The following is a 23,367-nucleotide window of genomic DNA, read 5'->3' on the forward strand; positions in this document are numbered from 1 at the left end:
TTTTCTCTCTTTAACCTAACCAACTATTTCATCTGAATTGCTGATCTTATACGAGAGGGTAATTTACTATAAAAAAAAAAGAAGAAATTGACAAGTTAAGCAGCACTGTTATTACATATTCATTCTCCGGTAAATCACACATGAAATCGCACCGAGCTATATCTGCTCCAGTATTTTACTCCAAAGACCCAATGGTCTTGTTCTGTTTTTCTGCAGAAAGTCCCAATGTAACCAAGACCCGGGCTGGACTGAGAGTGATCTGGATCCCACCCCATCACTGCCAGACACAGACAGAAAGATGGCCCCTGTGCAAGAACACAATATATGGGCCCCTTGCAGCCCAGGAGCTCAACATAATCCAAAATTCCACCTGCTTTCGAGGTAGAAATGGCCCCTGACCTCTTGGGTCCCTGTGCGGTTGAACCAATAGTATGTCCGCCTCTGCTCACCATCCTTTCATTGCTATCAGATACTTTATTTGGGCTAAAAAGTACATTTATATATTTTATGCTGCATGGGGGTCTTAAAAAATGGCACATACTCATTTAACAGACCCAGGCTATTAATACAACAATGTTGCCTATGTCCCCAACCGGTCTCCTTCCTTATCCTTGAGCCAAAGGACTTCACATGACCACTGCAGCCGATCAACGTCCCCAGCCGGTCTCCTTCCCTATCCTTGAGCCAGAGGACTTCACATGACCACTGCAGCCTGTGAAGAGCAGAACAAAAATGATTACCTCAATGAACAAAAATTAAAAAAAAGAATTTGTGATAAATATTGACCTGTCCATTCAAGGACATTTTAGCTATAGTATGAAATCCTGTTTTTCTTGTCTGTGGAATTGCCTTTGTACTGTTTGTTGTGAAACTGCCGCCCACGAAACTGTTTTCTTTTCTTTTATTTCTTTCCTGTTTTGTCTCTTTGTTTAAACATGCAAAACTTGTATAACCACTAAACCTACTGAAACAACTATATAAAGAAGGGATAGCACCTTGAAGGCAGGCGTGCTTCAGAGACTTCCCAGTGATACACTATACAAGACGTGTCTTGTGTATTATTTCTGGTGATTCCCCACTTCCAAAGGCTGCTCCGACTGAGTGTGATCCCGACATTTCCTGGCGCCCGAACAGGGACCCGAGGTCTGTGTATTCCTTCAAGAACACCGGCAGAATACGAACGAAAAGAGAATCTGGGATAATGGACGGCAGATGAACAAAAACCTGGCCAGGTAAGAGACACTGTTAGATCTCTTATATCTGCCCTGCACTGTCCGTAAGATTTTCTGTGTCGTGTTCTTTAGCGGGTAGTTCTAGTAGAGGAGGATACCTATAGCTCGGGTTCTTGAACTATTTAGGAATTGATCACCTCACGGAGTACGGCATTGAATGAGAGTGAATGTGAATAGAAGGTGTGTGGAAGTTGGGAATAGCCCTATAAGCCGCCCAGGGGGTTGAAACAGAAGAAGTGACTGTCCCACTGGGCAACGTGGTTGCGTCCTTTCGGGGAGACCTCCGCGCCTATGTTCAATCTCTGATCCTGTCTTTGACAAAAACCTGGTGACGGATAAGTGTATGATAGTATGAGCCCAGGACAGATAAATTAGCCTGGGACAAGAATACGTTGTATGTGATAGTATAAGCCCAGGACAGATAAATTAGCCTGGGACAAGATACGTTGTATGTTCTTTTTCGTTTTCTGTCTGGTTGCATTTGTGTTGTTTGCTATAGGTGTAGGAATCAGGATTTTCTTACATCAACACAGTTTAAACATCCTAGCTCCTTAGGAAGAAGGTAACGAGGTATTCTCATACCCAAACGCCACCTAGGGCAAGAAAAAGACATCCTAGCTCCTTAGGAAGAAGGTAACGAGGTATTCTCATACCCAAACGCCACCTAGGGCAAGAAAGCTCAGGATAAGAAAATGGGGAATAAGCAAACAAAGTCGGAACCAGAAGAATTAGATATCTATACTATCATAAAGGAGAGAAGTGGTGAAGATGCCACTAAGGGGCTGAAAAAGATTTTTAGTAAGTTTGGAGTTACTAGGGCAGAAGCTTTTAGTAGAAAACTATGGGAAGGAATTCAGGAAAGGAAAAAAGGCATAATCAGAGACAAGAAATGGATAGATCAGATCCAAGCATTGATTGATGTCTCTAGGGTAGCAGAAAATGAGGGATGGACATATAATCAACAGAGTAAAAAGTGGTGTATTAGACCCACAGGCTGTGGAGAAAAACAAAATGTGGAATCTAAAAATACCCCACCCCCATACCTTAACCCACATGCCCCATCTTTTCTCCAAACACCACCTCAAAGTTTAGCCGGACCAGGAGGATGGGTATGTCTGCACTGTGGACAACAAAATCCAGACTGGAGAAATGATTGCCTAGCCTGTGGTACACCTAGACATGGCGCTGTACTTGCCCCTGTTAGGGTAGTACCAAGACCCTTTAGGGAACCTGGTGCTGACGGAGTAATGGGAACTAGATATCACCAAACTCAACAATATTTCCCTTGGTCCCCCGCTGAAGGCATGTCTCTCTTGCATAACGCACCAGATCCCACCCAGTGTCCAGTTAGATTTGCACAATATATACAGCAAATTATGCAGACTCACGCTGGAGTTTGGGCAGATGGAGAAGAATTATGTAGAATGAAAATGACTCCTGGACTCTTCCAGGAGCTATTAGCAAATCTACAGGTACATAGGCCCCAAGCAGGAGATGGTGCCTTACAAACGATAGAATCAGGTACACAATTTGTAGATCACTTAATGGTTTTCATGAGGGAGAGACAGAGGCAGAGAGGAACAACGGGAGTGGTGGCTCAGAAATCTGGACAATCAGTAGACGAATATTATCTAAGTGTAGAAAATAATTTCAGAGATGAAGGCATGGATCTAACCGCTCCAGGAATGATGAGGTTAGTTACAAAAACCTTTATAGATGGATTGTCTCCAAAAGTGAAGGAAAAGCTTAAGGCTGCAACCCCTGATTGGAGAACCTTGGAAGACCCACACCTGGCTAGACAGAAAGCTGTAGGGATAGAAATGGACTTAAGAGAAAATTCTAAGCCAGTAAGAATTGCACAGGCTAATACTGGCTCTGCTAATCAAAAGTTTACTTGTCATCACTGTAAGAAGCCAGGACATTTCCAAAGGGAATGTAGGAAGAGAAAAACAGATATAGATTCAGGAACCTTTGTACCCAAAAATAGGATAAATAACCCAGTGCCTGATCAAACAGACAGCTCAGAATGACTGAAAGTTATGCAGGTCTCTCTTCCTTCTAGAAGACCAATAATACAAGTTGAAGTTGAGGGTAAAAATGTACCTTTTCTGATAGATACGGGAGCAACATCCTCCATTTTAAATCAGGACTTTTTACCATATCCTGACAATATATCCTCAAAGGTTACATATGCAGAAGGGTATGATGGTAAAATTCAGGCGTTGCCCTTTACAAAACCTTTAAATGTGAGATTTGGCCCTAAAACTTTTGTATCCAAATTTTTATTTGCTAAAGGTGCACCTACCTGCTTGTTGGGTACTGATGTCTTAAGTAAAATGCATGCAAACATCCATTTTAGAGAAGATGGCACAGTTATGCTGACCATCCCTGAAGATGCAGAAACTCTGGAACCATATGTTAGAATACAGGCAATGGAGGATTTTCCCGAAATTTACACTCAACAAGCAAAAATTGACTTGTCTCGGGTTCCTGACAGCCTATGGGCAAAAGGAGACACTGATGTAGGATTTTTATCAGTAGCTCCTATACTGTTAGAAACTGCCCCGGGAACCATATTACCTCAGCTTAGGCAATACCCCATCAGCGCCCAGCAAGAACAGGCGATTTCTCAACAAATTCAGGATTATGTGTTACAAGGTGTTTTGGTAGAAATCAGGTCACCCGCCAATACACCTGTGACGCCCAGGAGACCGGGATACCCAGCACCGGACCAATGGAGTCTGTTTCTTGAGGGGGATATCACGGGTGGCTTGACCCGGTGCTGTGGCCTCAGGCAATGCACAGTGTAAGGGGTATCATGAGGGGACAGGCACTTACTTGATCAGCAGCAGGTTCTCCCAGCGGTGACGATCCCGATCCTGGATAGATGGCTATTGTCCAAATGAAAGACTGAGGCACTGAAACGTTTAACCAGTTTACTTTAACATAAAAGGATTTACAACCAGTCCTGTCATCGGAGTCTGTATGGGAACTCTGAGTTACTTTGACCCTGCCGGGGTCTTCGCCTCTTATTGTACGCAATTTCTGTGTGGCCCTGCTGCTGTATGTGAACTGGCTGCCGGCCCAATCTGTCCCCTCCGGGTCCTGGTTCGACGGGCAACCCGAGTCCTTTTATCGGCTTACCCCCTCCAGGAGTACCGCTGAACTCTGTGTCTGTTGCTGCGTCCGGCCCTAGTGAAGCTGATATCACCTCACGTTTTTCCGGTTGCTGTATTATATATAATGAATACAGCCACGGATCCGGTATCCGTCTTTGCGCCTGTTCTGGGTAGTGATTAATGCTACCCGGTTCTCACAATGTCCTTTTTCTCCGTCCCTTTTCTCCTCAGGCCGGTGATTTGGGCCTGGAAACCGTCATAGGACTGTTAGAAATTCAGTTGTATGACCTCTCACTTTCAGCTCCTTAGCCCAACTGCCATTTCTTCTCTCAGACCAGAATGGATCAAGGGGAGTCTCTGGAGCTCCCCCTTCTGGCCGGAGGTGGTAGTGCAGTCTTGCTATTTTAGTATTTGTACTTACTGTCAGTAACTATTTTTGTGGCAAATACCCCTAGGGGTGCCACATTCCCCCTTAGTTAAGAACAGTACTCCGGGACTGTGGGACAATAACATTTTGAAATAACAATTAATATGTACAGAGTCTTAAAAATGAAAAGTTACAAAAACCACTCAAGGAAACAAAAATAGAGTTCTGTAAAAAGTCACTTCAAATAGCGTCCATTAATACAGTTCTATCCTTGAAGGTATTAGGAAAGGCACTGTACTTAGTGTCCAGGAATTTAGTTCCATTTTTCCAACGGAGTTATCAATATAAAGTCTAAAGAAAGTTCAAAAAGAGCAAAAAGCAAAGTTCAAAAAGCAGTCTTTCCGGAGCTTTGATTTAGTGCCTCCGGGCTGATAAAAAGTTCAAGAATATGCAATAAGTTCATACAGACAAGTCTCTGTAGGCACTGGGCTTAAACGTTGCAGACTGATAACAATGACTATACTACATTTTCTGTTTAACTATATACGGCATAACATATATACAATTCACATTATGAGCTTTATAGTTGGTAATCTGCATACCTGGCCGGTAATTGACCCTGGGTACTACGCTGTGATCTACGTAATAGCGGTGTCTCTTCATGTGGTGTACTACTGTCTACTGCGGATGTAGTATCTGCCCGCTCTGCTAAAGATAATTCCACGACTATGGAATCGGCAAGTCCACCGTGAATGGGATTACTCTGACCAGGAATCTGTTCTTCCTGGCCTGGAACCTCCTGTAGTACGGGGTCAGCCTCTTCCTGTCTTGGGACTTCTGGTATTGGGTTCGGTGTTGGGTAAAAGGCCACCATGGGAACCACTACTGCACCATGGTATGTTAGTAGAGTTTTGGGAAAGTCTCCTATACAGGTGTGATACACTTCCTCTTCTTTTTCCTTTACTGGTTGAACCTGTATGGGTTGAATAACTTCTGGTTCTGGCTGGACAACGTCTGGCTCTTTCAATGCTTCCGGACATAATTTAAGATTGTCTCTTGACACTAGTACAGATGATAAGCCTCCGTTTTTGCTAATGAGACACATTTTAGGATTATCCACTCTTGTTGGTAAAACTGTGTAGGGTACGGCTTCCCACTGATTGTCCAGTTTATTGGTTCGACGATTTCTCTTGAGCACTTGGTCACCCGGTCTTAATGGGGTCGCTAGAGCATTCTGGTTGAAAGTTCGCTCTTGTCTTTCTCTAGTTTGCTGAAGGCTTCTTTCCACACTCTCTTGCACTTGGCGATACTGCTTTTGCCGTATGATATCCCAATTGGAGTCTTGAACTTCTGCGTCTGGTTTCAGAATTCCCATTTCTAGATCGATTGGTAATTGGCCGGGTCTTGCACGCATAAGGTAAGCTGGGGTGCAGTTGGTGGAGCTCACCGGGACATGATTATACAGATCCACCAAGTCAGGCAATTTCTCTGGCCATTGATTCCTTTCTGTCTCAGGTAAAGTCTTTAGTAGGTCTATTACAATATGGTTCATCTTCTCGCATAAGCCGTTTGTTTGTGGATGATAGGCCGTCGTCCGGATCATTTTGCAACCATACATATTACAGAATTCTCTGAAGATCTCTGATTCAAAGGCTGTACCTTGGTCGGTGAGAACCTGTTCCGGATATCCATGGGGTCTACAAAAGTACGTTTGGAACGCTTTGGCTGCTGTTTTTGCTGTCAGATCTTTTACGGGTACTACTACCAAGAAGCGTGAATAATGGTCCACGATGGTCAAGGCATAGACATAGCCGGACCGGCTTGGTGTCAACTTCACATGGTCCATGGCTACAAGTTCAAGTGGTTGTTTGGTGATTATGGGCTGCAGTGGTGCTCTTTGGTTCTTTTGATCGTTTCTTCTGAGGTTGCACGGGCCACAATTTCTGCACCACTGTTCGATTGATTTTCTCATCCCGACCCAATAAAATCTTTCTCTTAGAAGTACTTCTAACTTTTTCCAACCGAAGTGACCAGCACCATTATGGTAAGCTTCGAGGACCATCTTCACATCTTGTTTAGGCACAATAATCTGCCAAACCAATTCATGTGTTTTCGGATTGGTGTATCTTCTACAGAGCTTCCCTTGATACAGGAACATTTTGCCTCTCTCTTTCCAGAGTTGATGCGTCTCTTCTGGGGCATCCTCATCGGGATATGCACTTTGCTCAGTCAACAGTTCTTTCACCAACTTCACAGCCGGATTGCTGTCTTGGGTGTCAGCCCATCTATGGTGTGCTAACGGATTAAAATTCACCTCTTGTTGTTTCTGATAGGTACTTGACTGATGATGTTTTGCCTTGGGACGATGGAAGGCTGGTAGTTCAATTTCTTCAAGCTCCCCCGTTTCCTCTTCTACATCTCTCAAGTGTGGCATCCGGGATAGGGCATCGGCATTTCCATTCTTGCGACCTGCTCGATACTTGATTATGAAGTTGTAATTAGATAACCGGGCTATCCATCGCTGTTCTAACGCACCTAATTTGGCTGTGTCCAGGTGGGTCAACGGATTGTTGTCAGTATAGACAATAAATTCTGCAGCGGCCAGATAGTGTTTGAAACGCTCCGTCACAGCCCAAACTACTGCCAGTAGTTCCAATTTGAAGGCGCTGTAATTTTCTGAATTTCTTTCAGTAGGCCGGAGCTTTCTACTTGCAAAGGCGATGACTTTCTCCCGACCTTCTTGCTTTTGTGACAGCACCGCTCCTAGTCCCACATTACTGGCATCGGTGTAGAGGATGAAAGGTTTATGGTAATCTGGGTATGCCAGAACCTCTTCTCCGGTTAGTGCCTTCTTTAGTTGTTCAAAGGAGTCTTCCCTTTCGTCGTTCCACTGAAAAGGAGGGTTTCGGTTTGAAGGTTTCTTCGTCTGCCCTACCAAGGTGTCTTGCAAGGGTGCTGCCAACTTGGTAAATCCTTTTATAAATCTGCGATAGTAACCCACCAATCCCAGGAATTGTCTCACTTCTTTTGCGCTGGTAGGTCTTGGCCAATCCCTTATGGCGCTTATTTTCTCGGGATCTGGTGCTACTCCCTCCGAACTCACGATGTGTCCCAGGTACTGTACCTTTGGCTTGAGAAGGTGACATTTGGATGGCTTGACTTTCATGCCATACCTGGATAAGGCTTCGAACACTTCTGCCAGGTCTATTAAGTGTTGTTCGTAAGTCTTTGAGTAGACGATCACATCATCTAGGTACAGGAGGACGGTCTCGAAGTTCATGTGTCCGAGGCAGCATTCCATCAGCCGCTGGAAGGTACCGGATGCGTTGCAGAGTCCGAACGGCATGCGATTAAATTCACAAAGACCCATTGGTGTGGTGAATGCCGTCTTTTCCTTATCTCTCTCAGCCACAGGGACTTGCCAATACCCGCTTGTTAAGTCTAAGGTGGAAAAATAATTAGCAGATTTCAAAGCAGTTAAGGACTCTTCTATCCTAGGCAAGGGGTAGGCGTCTTTATGGGTGATGTTATTAATCTTCCGGTAGTCTACGCACATTCTCATGGTTCCGTCCTTTTTTTTGACAATCACTAGAGGGGCCGCCCAGGGGCTACAGCTGTCTCTTATTACCCCGGCCTGTTTCATTTCCCTCAGCATATCTTTTGCACATTGATAGTGAGCGGGCGGTATGGGTCTATATCTTTCTTTTATTGGGGGATGGTCACCTGTGGGGATTGTGTGTTCTACCCCTTCTATCCGTCCGAAGTCCAATGGGTGTTTACTGAAGACTTGTTCATATTCCGTCACTAGCCTATACACCCCTTGTTTTTGATGGGTAGGTGTTGAATTTATGCCCACGTGTAGCTCTTGGCACCAATCCTCCATTTCTCCATCTGAGCCATTGCCTTCCACCTGACAGGTTGGTTCTAAGGGCTCAATGGTTGTGATGGCATTGTTGTCAACAGTATATAGCTTTGCCATTGTAGCATACCTTGGCAAAGTGACCTCTTCCTCTCCACAGTTCAAAAGTCATACCGGCACTCGTCCCCGGTGTACCTCGACTATCCCTCGTGCTGTGAGTATAGTGGGCCTGCTGTCGGTGTACACTGGTTCTATTAAGGCTTGATAATCTCGTCCCTTAGTACCAATGGCTGCTCTACACCATACCAGCATTTCTGTTTTTGGTGGGATTACAATAGACGTTGGATCACTTACCCTCACACTGCAGATTTCTCCACCTGCAACTTCTACCTGTTGCCTTAACATCAATACTTTTATTTCCCTCCGGAGAACTCTCTGCTGGCAGGATTGGGCAGTTTCAGCAATTTGCTGTAAGACAGAAATGACTTCGGAAAAGCAGTTCTCTAACACATTCATTCCTATCAAAACAGTTGGTTCACAGTTCCGCCGGTCAACATCAACAACAATTATACCCTGTTTCTTCAGTTCTACTTTACCAATCTTTATAGTCATCTCCCTGAATCCTAGTTTCGGTACCAACTTACCATTACTGGCCCATATATCTAGTTCAACATCAGAGGGCCCTTTATCAATATCTGCATCAGCCCAGTACCTCTTATAAAGGATATACGGTATAGATGAAATCTGGGAACCTGTGTCCAGCAAAGCGTTGAGGGGAATTCCGTCCAGCACGATTGGGATAATGGGTCGTCCTCCGATGTACCTGTCGTGCCAGGGTGTTGGGCCTTGAAAGTTCATTCCTGCGAAGCGGCCCGCATTCCCAGGGGATTCCCGTTTAAATCACAATCTCGTGCAAAGTGGCCTGGCTGCTGGCAACGGCGGCAAATGGGCTGTCCATCCGGTTGGTAGCGGTCGCGGGGTCGTCCTCTCCATGTCGGGTATCTCCGGGGTCTCATCCATGGAACATCCTCTCTACAGTTTGCCAACTCCATCTTGCGTCCTCACATCTCCTGCATGGTTTTAGCCATTGAAGCAACAACATCAGTTAAAGAGTCAAGCTTTTGTTGAAGAGCCTCATTAGTACTGGGCCCCAGGGGCTTAGCAATGGCCCCAGACATAGCTGATGTCACTGGCACTCCCTGTTGTTGAGGTGCCTCTGCCATGGGTTGCGCAGGATCCTGATCCCGAGGTGCCTCTGCCAGCTGGAGACGTATAGCGCTCTCCTTTAATTGGGCAAATGTCAATTCAGGGTTCTTAAAAACAAGCATGCTCACATGCCCCCGGTGAGAAGGGGTGTAGAGCCCCTCAATAAATTGATCTCTTAGCAGTTTATCTGCTCCGGTGTTAAAAATGGGTTCAGCCAGTGTAAGTGATTTAAGGGCTTCCTGCAGGTTTAAGGCAAAGTCTCTCACGCCCTCATTAGCTTTTTGTTTGCAATTAAAGAATCGTATTTTAGCTTTGCTGCTGGCCGTGGTTTCAAATGTAGCTTTTAATCCAGCAAATATGCGTTCAACAGTGCCTTTTAGATCAGCTGCCCATGCTGTGACTTCTCGCTTAGCATGGCCACTTAACTGCATCATCAGGAGACTAACACGCTGAACTTCACCCACAGGGAACATGTCAAAATGGGCCAGCATCTTTTCTCTGAAATCGTCAAGGGTATTAGGCTCACCTTCATACATTGGAAGCCATGGGCCACCCGGGGTATATGGCATCAGCACCGGCATGATGGGCGCCACTCCTTGAACCGCTGCGCTGCCGGACTCTCTATTGACACTCTGTCTTTCAGCTGCATTAGCGTTGCCGAGTGCTGCGGCGTCTCCGTGCTGCGACATACTGTGCCCCCTTAGTTAATCCGGACCCTTCCGGTCCTCCGCTTCCGTCGGGATAGTGTAGATTCGTTCCGCTGTGCAGCAGGATCGATTTTCCCCTTGCTCTGATGTCAGAGCGCTCAGCTTGGTGCCGCCCACAATGACACGCCCCCTGCTGCTCCCACCCACCGCGCTCTGTAATGGCGGATTCTGAAGTTTTTCAGTTAGACTGGGGCTCAGGTGATGGCGTAGCTCAATTAACAGTCTCGTGCCTAACGGTTATGAAGTGATTACCTCAGGGGATGGCGGCCATCTTTACTCCATTATAACCAATGGGGAAAAGTCACTTTCAATAGTTTTCAATGGGGAATGGATTTTTCTTTAATAAAGTCAATTTTCAAGATTTTTCATCCCAGTTTTCACAGTTTTGGGCTCCAATCACGGCACACAATACCCGGTATACGGGCTGGCTAGATCCTGTTCGTGACGCCAATTGTGACGCCCAGGAGACCGGGATACCCAGCACCGGACCAATGGAGTCTGTTTCTTGAGGGGGATATCACGGGTGGCTTGACCCGGTGCTGTGGCCTCAGGCAATGCACAGTGTAAGGGGTATCATGAGGGGACAGGCACTTACTTGATCAGCAGCAGGTTCTCCCAGCGGTGACGATCCCGATCCTGGATAGATGGCTATTGTCCAAATGAAAGACTGAGGCACTGAAACGTTTAACCAGTTTACTTTAACATAAAAGGATTTACAACCAGTCCTGTCATCGGAGTCTGTATGGGAACTCTGAGTTACTTTGACCCTGCCGGGGTCTTCGCCTCTTATTGTACGCAATTTCTGTGTGGCCCTGCTGCTGTATGTGAACTGGCTGCCGGCCCAATCTGTCCCCTCCGGGTCCTGGTTCGACGGGCAACCCGAGTCCTTTTATCGGCTTACCCCCTCCAGGAGTACCGCTGAACTCTGTGTCTGTTGCTGCGTCCGGCCCTAGTGAAGCTGATATCACCTCACGTTTTTCCGGTTGCTGTATTATATATAATGAATACAGCCACGGATCCGGTATCCGTCTTTGCGCCTGTTCTGGGTAGTGATTAATGCTACCCGGTTCTCACAATGTCCTTTTTCTCCGTCCCTTTTCTCCTCAGGCCGGTGATTTGGGCCTGGAAACCGTCATAGGACTGTTAGAAATTCAGTTGTATGACCTCTCACTTTCAGCTCCTTAGCCCAACTGCCATTTCTTCTCTCAGACCAGAATGGATCAAGGGGAGTCTCTGGAGCTCCCCCTTCTGGCCGGAGGTGGTAGTGCAGTCTTGCTATTTTAGTATTTGTACTTACTGTCAGTAACTATTTTTGTGGCAAATACCCCTAGGGGTGCCACACACCCTTATATCCTGTTAAAAAGAAAGTGTCCTCCAAAGAAACTATGGTGAAATATCGCATGGTGCACGACTTACGGGAAATCAATAAGGTTTTGGCACCGGTCACCCCTGTGGTACCGAATCCTCATACCTTACTGTCTCAAATTCCCAGCACTGCTGCATATTTTACGGTAATTGACTTATCAAACGCATTTTTTTCTGTGCCACTACATAAGAACTGTTGGCATTTGTTTGCCTTTACACTCAAGGGTAAACAATTAGCATGGACAAGATTGCCACAAGGTATGGTACACTCACCAACTTTGTACTCTGAAGCAATGCAGACCGTGCTAAAAAATTTCATCCCAGAACCAGGAGTAGTCATTCTACAGTATGTAGATGACTTACTTATTTGTTGCCCTGATGAGCAGACGGCAGTTACCTCAACTGTTAATTTCTTAATTTTCCTAGCGCAAGAAGGCTGTAAAGTAAATAGACAGAAACTCCAGGCTTGTCAACAAACAGTCGTGTTTTTAGGTCACTGCATATCACAGGGCATCAGACACCTCACACCTCAACGTACGGAAGCCATACGTAACATGCTTGAACCCAGGAATCACAAACAGCTGCGTGCTTTCCTAGGTATTGTTTCACACTGTAGACAGTGGATCATACATGCAAGTCAACTCATGCAGCCTTTATATGACTGTATTGCCAACACACCATATTCACTCAGTGAAGAGGCTAAACAGTCATTTTCCTCTTTGAAAACAGCACTGGTATCAGCTCCGGCTTTGGGACTCCCAGACTACACTAAACCTTTTCAATTGATGGCAGCTGAGATATCCTCACATGCTACAGGGGTGCTCACACAAAAACATGGAAACAAACAGAGACCTGTGGCATACATATCAGCTCATCTGGACCCTGTAGCTAGAGCCGCACCTTCTTGTGTAAGAGTAGTAGCCGCAATTTCACTGTTATTAGATAAAGCTTCTGAGATTGTTCTTGATCACCCACTTCTAGTTCAGACCACTCATGATGTACATGGCATTCTTAACAAGGTCCAACCTAAACATATTTCAATGGCCAGACACCTCCGTCTCCAATGTTCCCTACTACTGCCGCCCAACATTTCCTTTGCCAGGATTCAGACTCTTAATCTCGCGTCTTTGCTCCCTTTAGAGTCTGAGGGGGGTACCATACCTGAGGAAACTGCAACTGCACTCTCCAACTCCTTTGAAACTGCACTCTCCAACTCCTTTGACCCATCAAAGTCAATGCATGATTGTGTACAATTAATGGAACAAGAGACTCAGGGCTTATGTAATGTACGTGACAAGCCACTCTGTAATGCTACATTTGAACTTTTCATAGATGGCAGTAGATATGCAGATATGAATGGACAATTTCATACAGGTTATGAGGTAGTAACTCAGCATGAAGTGCTGAAAGCAGAACCTCTCCCTGCTAATCAGTCTGCACAAGAAGCAGAACTTACGGCATTAGTTGAAGCTCTAAAAATAGCCAAAGATCAGACAGCAAACATATACACTGATTCTAGATATGCACATGGCATTATTTTCGATTTTGGCGTAATATGGAGAGCCAGAGGTTATATGACTGCTTCAGGCCAACCTGTTAAACATGCCTCCCTCATTAGACAGATTCTGGAGGCAGCACAAGAAACTAAAGAAATAGCGGTGATAAAGGTAGCTGCACATGTGAGACTCGACACCGAGGAAGCCAGGGGTAACGATAAAGCCGATAAGGCAGCAAAACAGGCAGCACGTAAACCCTTACATCATGCCCACACACTAGATAGCTCTGAAGATGATGAGGAAAGATTGAAGGAAGCTCAGAAACAGGTAGACGACGAAGAACGAGGGCAGTGGCAGAAAAAAGGGGCAGAAGATCAGCAAGGATTATGGAAAAAAGGAACTTTGTTGTGTTTACCCAGAGCCTGGTACCCCGCAGTGGCAAGTGACCTCCACCTACCCACGCATGTGTCGGCAAATGGTATGACGCTCAAGGTAAAAGAAAGGTGGTTGGCTCCAGGCTTTGGTAATTTTGCTCGGAACATGTGTGCTGCATGCGCTATATGCCTGGCACACAATCCAGGTCAGGCCATTAAAACCCCAACCAAGCATCATGTAAGACCACTGTATCCCTTTCAAAGACTCCAGATCGACTACATCCAACTTCCTAGGTACAATGGATACGAATATGTGCTTGTGTGTGTGGACATGTTCTCAGGGTGGCCAGAGGCTTATCCAGTTCGTAAAGCCTCAGCAAAAACTACTGCCATTAAAATAGCACATGAACTGATACCCCGTTACGGCATGCCTGAGGTGATCGAGTCAGATAGGGGTACCCATTTTACTGGGGAAATATTCCAGAATGTTATGAAAATGTTGGGAGTAGAAAACCAGTTTCACACTCCATATCATCCACAGAGTTCAGGTAAAGTGGAAAGATTAAATGGGACAATAAAATTAAAAATCCAGAAGGCCATGGCAGAAACAGGAAAGCCTTGGACCGAGTGTCTACCACTTGCCCTGTATTCCATCCGAAACACCCCAAGGGGGAAGGCTAAGCTGTCACCACATGAGATTCTTTTTGGTAGAGCAGCAAATTTGGGTTGTTATTTTCCACAACAACTGATGTTGAATACTGAGACTTTAACTGCTTATGTACAAGAATTACAAAAACGTTTAACTAAAGTGCATTCGCAAGTTTTTGCTTCCCTTCCAGATCCAGAAAATCTCGAAGGAGGCCACAAGTTGGAACCTGGTGATCAAGTCTACGTGAAAAGACACACCAGAAAGACTCTGGAACCGAGATTTGACGGACCTTTCCAAGTCCTGTTAACAACTCCAACAGCAGTCAAGCTTGAAGGAAAGGCATCATGGATACATGCAAGCCATTGCAAAAAAGCAGTATAAGACTCATGATATTGATGTTAATAATGTTAACCTCAACGGAGGCATGGGAAAGACTGAATTCTCTAGCCCCTTTGAACAATAGATTCGTACAACATCATAGAAAATTAGTGCATGACTTGTTAAATAATACGCAACCCCTGGCAGATTGTTGGATCTGTACCCATTCACCAGTATCAGCCACAAGTATACCTTTTCTAGCAGTTCCCGTGTCAGCTGAAGAAATATTCGCTTGGCCTAATTGTTCAGACAACCTGGCCAACAACCAACCTGGCAATACTAGACTATGGAATACTACAATCGCCATACCAATTGTGGGATGGGTAGAATTTCCTTGGTGGCAGGGCAATCTTACAGGAAAAATAGACAACTTACAATATTTAGCATTCAAGGGAGGAAAATGGGTACCTAGGAATAAGACTGGATTAACTGATTTAGGACAGGTCCCCACTGAAAATCTACAGCTCAGTTTCAGTACAACCACCCCTTCCTCTGATGCTTTCAAACCTACAGTATTGGAAAGATACATACATAATAGAAAATGGGAACATTCTGAGTTGTTCCCCCAAGGTGATGCGAACAGTTGCACAAGTATGCCGGGGAACCTGGTTTGTAATGAATCCAATGAGTATGTCAACGGAATGCATGTATGTGGGAATCCCGCAGCCGGGTACTGTAGCCCCTTGGGACAAAAACCCTCTTGGTGTATGCTTCAGAATGTATCTAGTTTTGTGGATTTGGCTCACAGATTGGTATTGCAGCACTCAGCTTTGTGGGATCTGCCTGAGGGTACATTTTGGATATGCGGAGAAGGAGCATATAAATGGCTTCCCGTAGGTATAAAGGGTACTTGTACATTAGGACGCCTAACCCCGGCTACTTTCATAATTTCAAATAAACAAGTGAATATGCAAGCCGTGCCCAAGCACACACTGTATAAAAGAGCTGCAGATAACTCACCACGTCCCTCGGGGAGGCCGCATATAGTACAAATGGGAATTCCCAACAAAATTGCTAGTACCATTTTTATTTATCCTATGTTAACACAAATGTGGGATAAATTAGTTAGAGCCACGGATTATCTAGATGATCAGATTTGGGATATATTGGACATATTAAATACCAGTATAGCTGTACAGAATCAGCTTATAATAGTCACTAACCAACATACCCTGGTATTGGATTACCTAACTGCCTCACAAGGGGGTATGTGTCAAATCATCGGACCCACCTGCTGTCATTATATAGACCCGAATAGTACTATGAGTATGACATTTAAATTAAAAGACGTACAACGACTCAGGGATCAGTATGACAAAGACAATGACCAAAATAAGGATAGCTGGTGGTCAGATACCTTTTCTTTTCTTAACCCGGCCAATTGGTTCAGAGGGATCGGTGGGTGGGTTACCGGGATTATGCAAAGACTAATACATACAGTTATGGTTATTGTAATTATATATGTATTATTCAAGGTTGTACTCAAGGGTATCTCGGTATGCACAAATAAATTTTGTGTAATGGATGCGAGAATATAAAGTTTTTTTTTTGTAATATCACAAAAAGAATGACTAAAATGATCGACAAGGTTTTGAATGGAATATGTCAAAGGGGGGATTGTGAAGAGCAGAACAAAAATGATTACCTCAATGAACAAAAATAAAAAAAAAGAATTTGTGATAAATATTGACCTGTCCATTCAAGGACATTTTAGCTATAGTATGAAATCCTGTTTTTCTTGTCTGTGGAATTGCCTTTGTACTGTTTGTTGTGAAACTGCCGCCCACGAAACTGTTTTCTTTTCTTTTATTTCTTTCCTGTTTTGTCTCTTTGTTTAAACATGCAAAACTTGTATAACCACTAAACCTACTGAAACAACTATATAAAGAAGGGATAGCACCTTGAAGGCAGGCGTGCTTCAGAGACTTCCCAGTGATACACTATACAAGACGTGTCTTGTGTATTATTTCTGGTGATTCCCCACTTCCAAAGGCTGCTCCGACTGAGTGTGATCCCGACAAGCCGATCAATGTCCCCAGCTGTTGCCTATGTCCCCAGCCGGTCTCCAGCCTTATCCTTAAGCCAAAGGACTTCACATGACCACTGCAGCCGATCAATGTCCCCAGCTGTTGCCTATGTCCCCAGCCGGTCTCCAGCCTTATTCTTAAGCCAAAGGACTTCACATGACCACTGCAGCCGATCAACGTGCCCAGCTGTTGCCTATGTCCCCAGCCGATCTCCTTCCTTATCCTTGAGCCAGAGGATTTCACATGACCACTGCAGCCGATCAATGTCCCCAGCTGTTGCCTATGTCCCCAGCCAGTCTCCATCCTTATCCTTGAGCCAGAGGACTTCACATGACCACTGCAGCTGATCAACATCCCCAGCTGTTGCCTATGTCCCCAGCCGGTCTCTATCCTTATCCTTGAGCCAAAGGACTTCACATGACCACTGCAGCCGATCAGCATGCCCAGTTGTTGCCTATGTCCCCAGCCGGTCTCCATCCTTATCCTTGAGCCAGAGGACTTCACATGACCACTGCAGCTGATCAACATCCCCAGCTGTTGCCTATGTCTCCAGCCAGTCTCCATCCTTATCCTTGAGCCAGAAGATTTCACATGACCACTGCAGCCGATCAACATCCCCAGCTGTTGCCTATGTCCCCAGCCGGTCTCCTTCCTTATCCTTGACCCAGAGGACTTCTCATGACCACTGCAGCTGATCAACATCCCCAGCTGTTGCCTATGTCCCCAGCCGGTCTCCTTAATATACTTGAGCCAGAGTATTTCACATGACCACTGCAGCCGATCAGCATCCCCAGTTGTTGCCTATGTCCCCAGCCGGTCTCCTTCCTTATACTTGAGGCAGAGGACTTCACATGACCACTGCAGCCGATCAACGTCCCCAGCTGTTGCCTATGTCCCCAGCCGGTCTCCATCCTTATCCTTGAGCCAGAGGATTTCACATGACCACTGCAGCCAATCAACGACCACTGATTAACTCTAGCGGTCTTGTGATGTCCAACAGTAGAGAAAATGAGGAGTCTGGTGAAGGGCATTGGAGACAGTGTGGTAGAACAACAGGGTCTTAGTAGCAAAGTGTTTTTAATAAAGCCGGCCCAACAATCAGCTGATTCCTGTAAGTCAGGCGCCTGTAAACCATGATGATCAGATATTATTACAGGGGAAACCTAATAGCAGCGATATATTATAGATATGGATCAAAGGATCACTTGGTGCAAATAATTAACCGAACATGTGTACAGCCCCATAAACTATCAAAGGTGTGAGTACTATTAGATATGAGCGGACTCATTGAAGCTCAGATTCTGATACGCCACCTAAACATATTCCAAAGTTCTGATTGGACACCAGAACTTGAACCAGAAAACGAACCCCATTGAAAACAATGGGGACCCGAATTGTTAAGCCGGAAAAAAAATCTGTTGAAAAAAAAATCAGTCTGCGTGAGCAATAATAAAGTGCAGCAGCCGCAGGGCACTCAAATACTCAGACATCGCTGTGCAGCAAAATACAGGAACCATTTATAACAGTTACCAACATTTCTACAAAAAAAAAAAAAGGAGAAGCAGCAAAGGCCATAGAAAGGGGGATCACCAGGCAGCATGGATTTGTGCAAAAAACACAGCTTTTATTAAGGTGAAATACAGGACAAAACATTTAAAAACATCTAAAAACAGTTAATAACAATGCCTAAAATAAGGCAAGTGCCTGTATACAATACAAACAAGGGGAAAAAAGATAGACATGCATACAAGTATATAACAGACTCCTATATGGACAGCATATGTAGAAAATACATCAATATGGTGGCAAAATTGGCCATATAATGAAACAATAAATGCCCTGGGAGTCACACAAGGTAAAAAAGACGTGTTAAAGTACACAGAAATATAATGCATGTAATATGACAGTTCTAAGCAAACCAGAACAACCTATGATTAAGCTAGCATAGCTGACAAAAAATGTTAATGGACCAATATCATAGATAGATCTATATAGAGCATGGGGCTACAGACCTAATAGCCCTAAAAGCCCAAATACCTAAGAGAGACCAGGTAGTGCATGAAACAATAATAATGCACTCTAAGTAAAACCGCTCCCTAAGTACAAGGCATGCTAGCTTGCCATTCCCCCACAAGCAGATTGGATATGATAAGCCAATCTAAATGAAAACAGGCACCAAAAGAAGCGTATACCCTACGCGTGTCGCCACAGCAGTGGCTTCATCAGGGGTATTGATACCCCTGATGAAGCCACTGCTGTGGCGACACGCGTAGGGTATACACCATGCCTTGTACTTAGGGAGCGGTTTTACTTAGAGTGCATTATTATTGTTTCATGCACTACCTGGTCTCTCTTAGGTATTTGGGCTTTTAGGGCTATTAGGTCTGTAGCCCCATGCTCTATATAGATCTATCTATGATATTGGTCCATTAACATTTTTTGTCAGCTATGCTAGCTTAATCATAGGTTGTTCTGATTTGCTTAGAACTGTCATATTACATGCATTATATTTATGTGTACTTTAACACGTCTATTTTACCTTGTGTGACTCCCAGGGCATTTATTGTTTCATTATATGGCCAATTTTGCCACCATATTGATGTATTTTCTACATATGCTGTCCATATAGGAGTCTGTTATATACTTGTATGCATGTCTATCTTTTTTCCCCTTGTTTGTATTGTATACAGGCACTTGCCTTATTTTAGGCATTGTTATTAACTGTTTTTAGATGTTTTTAAATGTTTTGTCCTGTATTTCACCTTAATAAAAGCTGTGTTTTTTGCACAAATCCATGCTGCCTGGTGATCCCCCTTTCTATGGCCTTTGCTGCTTCTCCTTTTTTTGTACATGTGTATATTCTAAGGTCAGGGTTGGATCCCAGTGTCTTATATTTAGTGGTGCCCCCATAGTATATTCTCTTAGTTACCAACATTTCAGTGGATGGTTTCCAATCGGTGATCTTTAGCTGTTACAAAACTACAACTCCCAGCATGCTGGGAATAGTATAGTACTTTTACATTAACTGGAGAGCCCCAGGTTGATGACAATGGACTGCAAGTCCCTAATCGACAGCAGTATGCAGATTCAACATCTTTGCTGCAGCCAATAAAACAATGATCAGCAGGAAGCGCCAAAGCAGCAGGAAGCGCCAGAGCAGCAGGAAGCGCCAGAGCAGCAGGAAGCGCCAGAGCAGCAAAGCTAAAACAGCAGAGGATTTACCAGGCAAATAAAACAGCGTATCATTCATTATTTTATTACATTTCCTACTTTCCAATTATGTTTCCCTTTAACTTTTAATTATATGACCATTTTTGCATACAAAAATCTACCTTCTAGACTTTTGACATATCTGAAGAAAGAATTAATGGTTGTCTGGAGACTGAGATATTAATTATATGTTACAATGAAAAGGATGTGGTAGCTACTGCAGCACTGAGCCCATTTTGTTCTCATCAGTCTCAGTTTAATTCAAGAGAGAAGCTCATCAAAGGAAGCTGTAACCAGGTTTTTACTACGCCATCTGAGAGCAGCATCATAGATGGGCAGAGACCCTGATTCCAGCATTGTATCACTTACTTCACTGGAAGTTTTGATTAAAAACCGTTTTCTCTGCTGCAGATCTACCAGTTCTCTGAGTGCTGAGCCCTGTATAACCCATCCCACACCACTGATTGATGTACACTGTGCATAGGCAGAAAGCTGACAGTCAGTAGTGGGGACGTAGTTGGTCTACATAGCAGCAGGTTTCCTATTCCTCTAGTGATAATTTCCTGGTATAATTTTATAAAAACTACAGCAGGCAACCTAGTAAGTGAACCATCGCTGGAATCAGGATCTCTGTCTCTGCATAATGCGGCTCTCAGATTATATAACAAAGACCTGGTGATAGATTCCCTTTAAGCCACATTGCTCAGTTGGGACAATTCTAAAACTATGATCCCCTTTCTACACCACTTTTGGCCTTCACAAAGAGAGAAAATAGTTATAAAGACCACCATGGGCCCCCCAATGCCAAGTAACATAGTAACATAGTAACATAGTTATTAAGGTTGAAGGAAGATTATAAGTCCATCTAGTTCAACCCATAGCCTAACCTAACATGCCCTAACATGTTGATCCAGAGGAAGGCAAAAAAAAAAACATGTGGCAAGAGTAAGCTCCACATTGGGGAAAAAAATTCCTTCCCGACTCCACATACTGCAATCAGACTAGTTCCCTGGATCAACGCCCTATCAAGGAATCTAGTGTATATACCCTGCAACATTATACTTTTCCAGAAAGGTATCCAGTCCCCTCTTAAATTTAAGTAATGAATCACTCGTTACAACATCATACGGCAGAGAGTTCCATAGTCTCACTGCTCTTACAGTAGAGAACCCGTGTCTGTTATTATGCCTAAACCTTCTTTCCTCCAGACGTAGAGGATGCCCCCTTGTCCCTGTCTCAGGTCTATGATTAAAAAGATCATCAGAAAGGTCTTTGTACTGTCCCCTCATATATTTATACATTAAAATAAGATCACCCCTTAGTCTTCGTTTTTCCAAACTAAATAGCCCCAAGTGTAATAACCTATCTTGGTATTGCAGACCCCCCTGTCCTCTAATAACCTTGGTCGCTCTTCTCTGCACCCGCTCCAGTTCAGCTATGTCTTTCTTATACACCGGAGACCAGAACTGTGCACAGTATTCTAAGTGTGGTCGAACTAGTGACTTGTATAGAGGTAAAATTATGTTCTCCTCATGAGCATCTATGCCTCTTTTAATGCATCCCATTATTTTATTTGCCTTTGTAGCAGCTGCCTGACACTGGCCACTGAATATGAGTTTGTCATCCACCCATACACCCAGGTCCTTTTCATTGACGGTTTTGCCCATAGTTTTAGAATTAAGTGCATAGTTTTACATCTTATTACTTCTGCCCAAGTGCATGACCTTACATTTATCCCCATTAAAGCTCATTTGCCATTTATCAGCCCAAGCTTCTAGTTTACATAAATCATCCTGTAATATAAAATTGTCCTCCTCTGTATTGATTACCCTGCAGAGTTTAGTGTCATCTGCAAATATTGAAATTCTGCTCTGAATGCCCCCTACAAGGTCATTAATAAATGTGTTAAAAAGAAGAGGGCCCAATACTGACCCCTGTGGTACCCCACTGCTAACCGCGACCCAGTCCGAGTGTGCTCCATTAATAACCACCCTTTGTTTCCTATCCCTGAGCCAGCTCTTAACCCACTTACACTTATTTTCCCTTATCCCCATTATTCTCATTTTATATATCAACCTTTTGTGTGGCACCGTATCAAAAGCTTTTGAAAAGTCCATATACACTACGTTCACTGGGTTCCCTTGGTCCAGTCCGGAACTTACCTCTTCATAGAAACTGATCAGATTAGTCTGACATGAACGGTCCCTAGTAAACCCGTGCTGATACTGGGTCATGAGGTTATTCCTCTTCAGATACTCCAGTATAGCGTCCCTTAGAATGCCCTCCAGGATTTTACCCACAGTAGAGGTTAAGCTTACTGGCCTATAATTTCCGAGTTCAGTTTTTGTTCCCTTTTTGAATATTGGCACCACATTTGCTATACGCCAGTCCTGTGGTACAGACCCTGTTATTATAGAGTCTTTAAAGATTAAAAATAATGGTCTATCAATGACTGTACTTAATTTCTGCAGTACTCGAGGGTGTATCCCATCCGGGCCCGGAGATTTGTCAATTTTAGTGATTTTTAGACGCCGCCGCACTTCCTGCTGGGTTAAGCAGGTGACATTTAATTGGGAATTTTTGTCACTAGTCATTTTGTCTGCCATGGGATTTTCTTGTGTAAATACTGATGAAAAAAAGTCATTTAGCATATTGGCTTTTTCCTCATCCTCATCCACCATTTCACCCAGACTATTTTTAAGGGGGCCAACACTATCATTTTTTAGTTTCTTACTATTAACGTAGTTAAAGAATATTTTGGGATTATTTTTACTCTCTCTGGCAATGAGTCTCTCTGTCTCAATCTTTGCTGCCTTGATTTGCTTTTTACAGAATTTATTTAATTTTTTTGTATTTATTTAATGCCTCATCACTACCTACTTCCTTTAATTCTCTAAATGCTTTCTTTTTGTCACTTATTGCACCCCTTACAGCTCTATTTAGCCATACTGGTTTCCTCCTATTTCTAGTATGTTTATTCCCATACGGTATATACTGTGCACAGGTCCTATCCAGGATGCTAATAAACGTCTCCCATTTTTTCTGTGTATTTTTATGTCTCAGGATATCGTCCCAGTTAATTGCACCAAGATCATCTCTCATCCGTTGGAAATTTGCCCTCCTGAAGTTTAGTGTCCTTGTAACCCCTCTACTACACATCTTATTAAAGGATACATGAAAACCTATTATTTTATGATCACTATTCCCCAAGTGGCCCCCAACCCTTATATTTGCTATGCGGTCTGGCCTGTTGGTTAATATTAGGTCTGGCAGTGCCCCCCCTTCTTGTTGGGTCCTGAACCAGTTGTGAAAGGTAATTGTCTCTCATAGTTGTCAAAAACCGATTACCTTTGCTGGAACTGCAGGTTTCTGTTCCCC

General features: G+C 44.1%; 1 protein-coding gene across 2 annotated transcripts in view; it reads right to left on the reverse strand.

Moving 5' to 3' along the window:
• SORCS2 (sortilin related VPS10 domain containing receptor 2) overlaps window positions 1-23,367 on the reverse strand; it is a 1,198,559-nt gene that overhangs the window by 349,907 nt on the left and 825,285 nt on the right. The window lies entirely within an intron of this gene.

The sequence above is a fragment of the Ranitomeya imitator genome, chromosome 1 (genome assembly GCF_032444005.1).
Source record: "Ranitomeya imitator isolate aRanImi1 chromosome 1, aRanImi1.pri, whole genome shotgun sequence".
In the NCBI taxonomy this organism is placed as follows: Eukaryota; Metazoa; Chordata; class Amphibia; order Anura; family Dendrobatidae; genus Ranitomeya; species Ranitomeya imitator.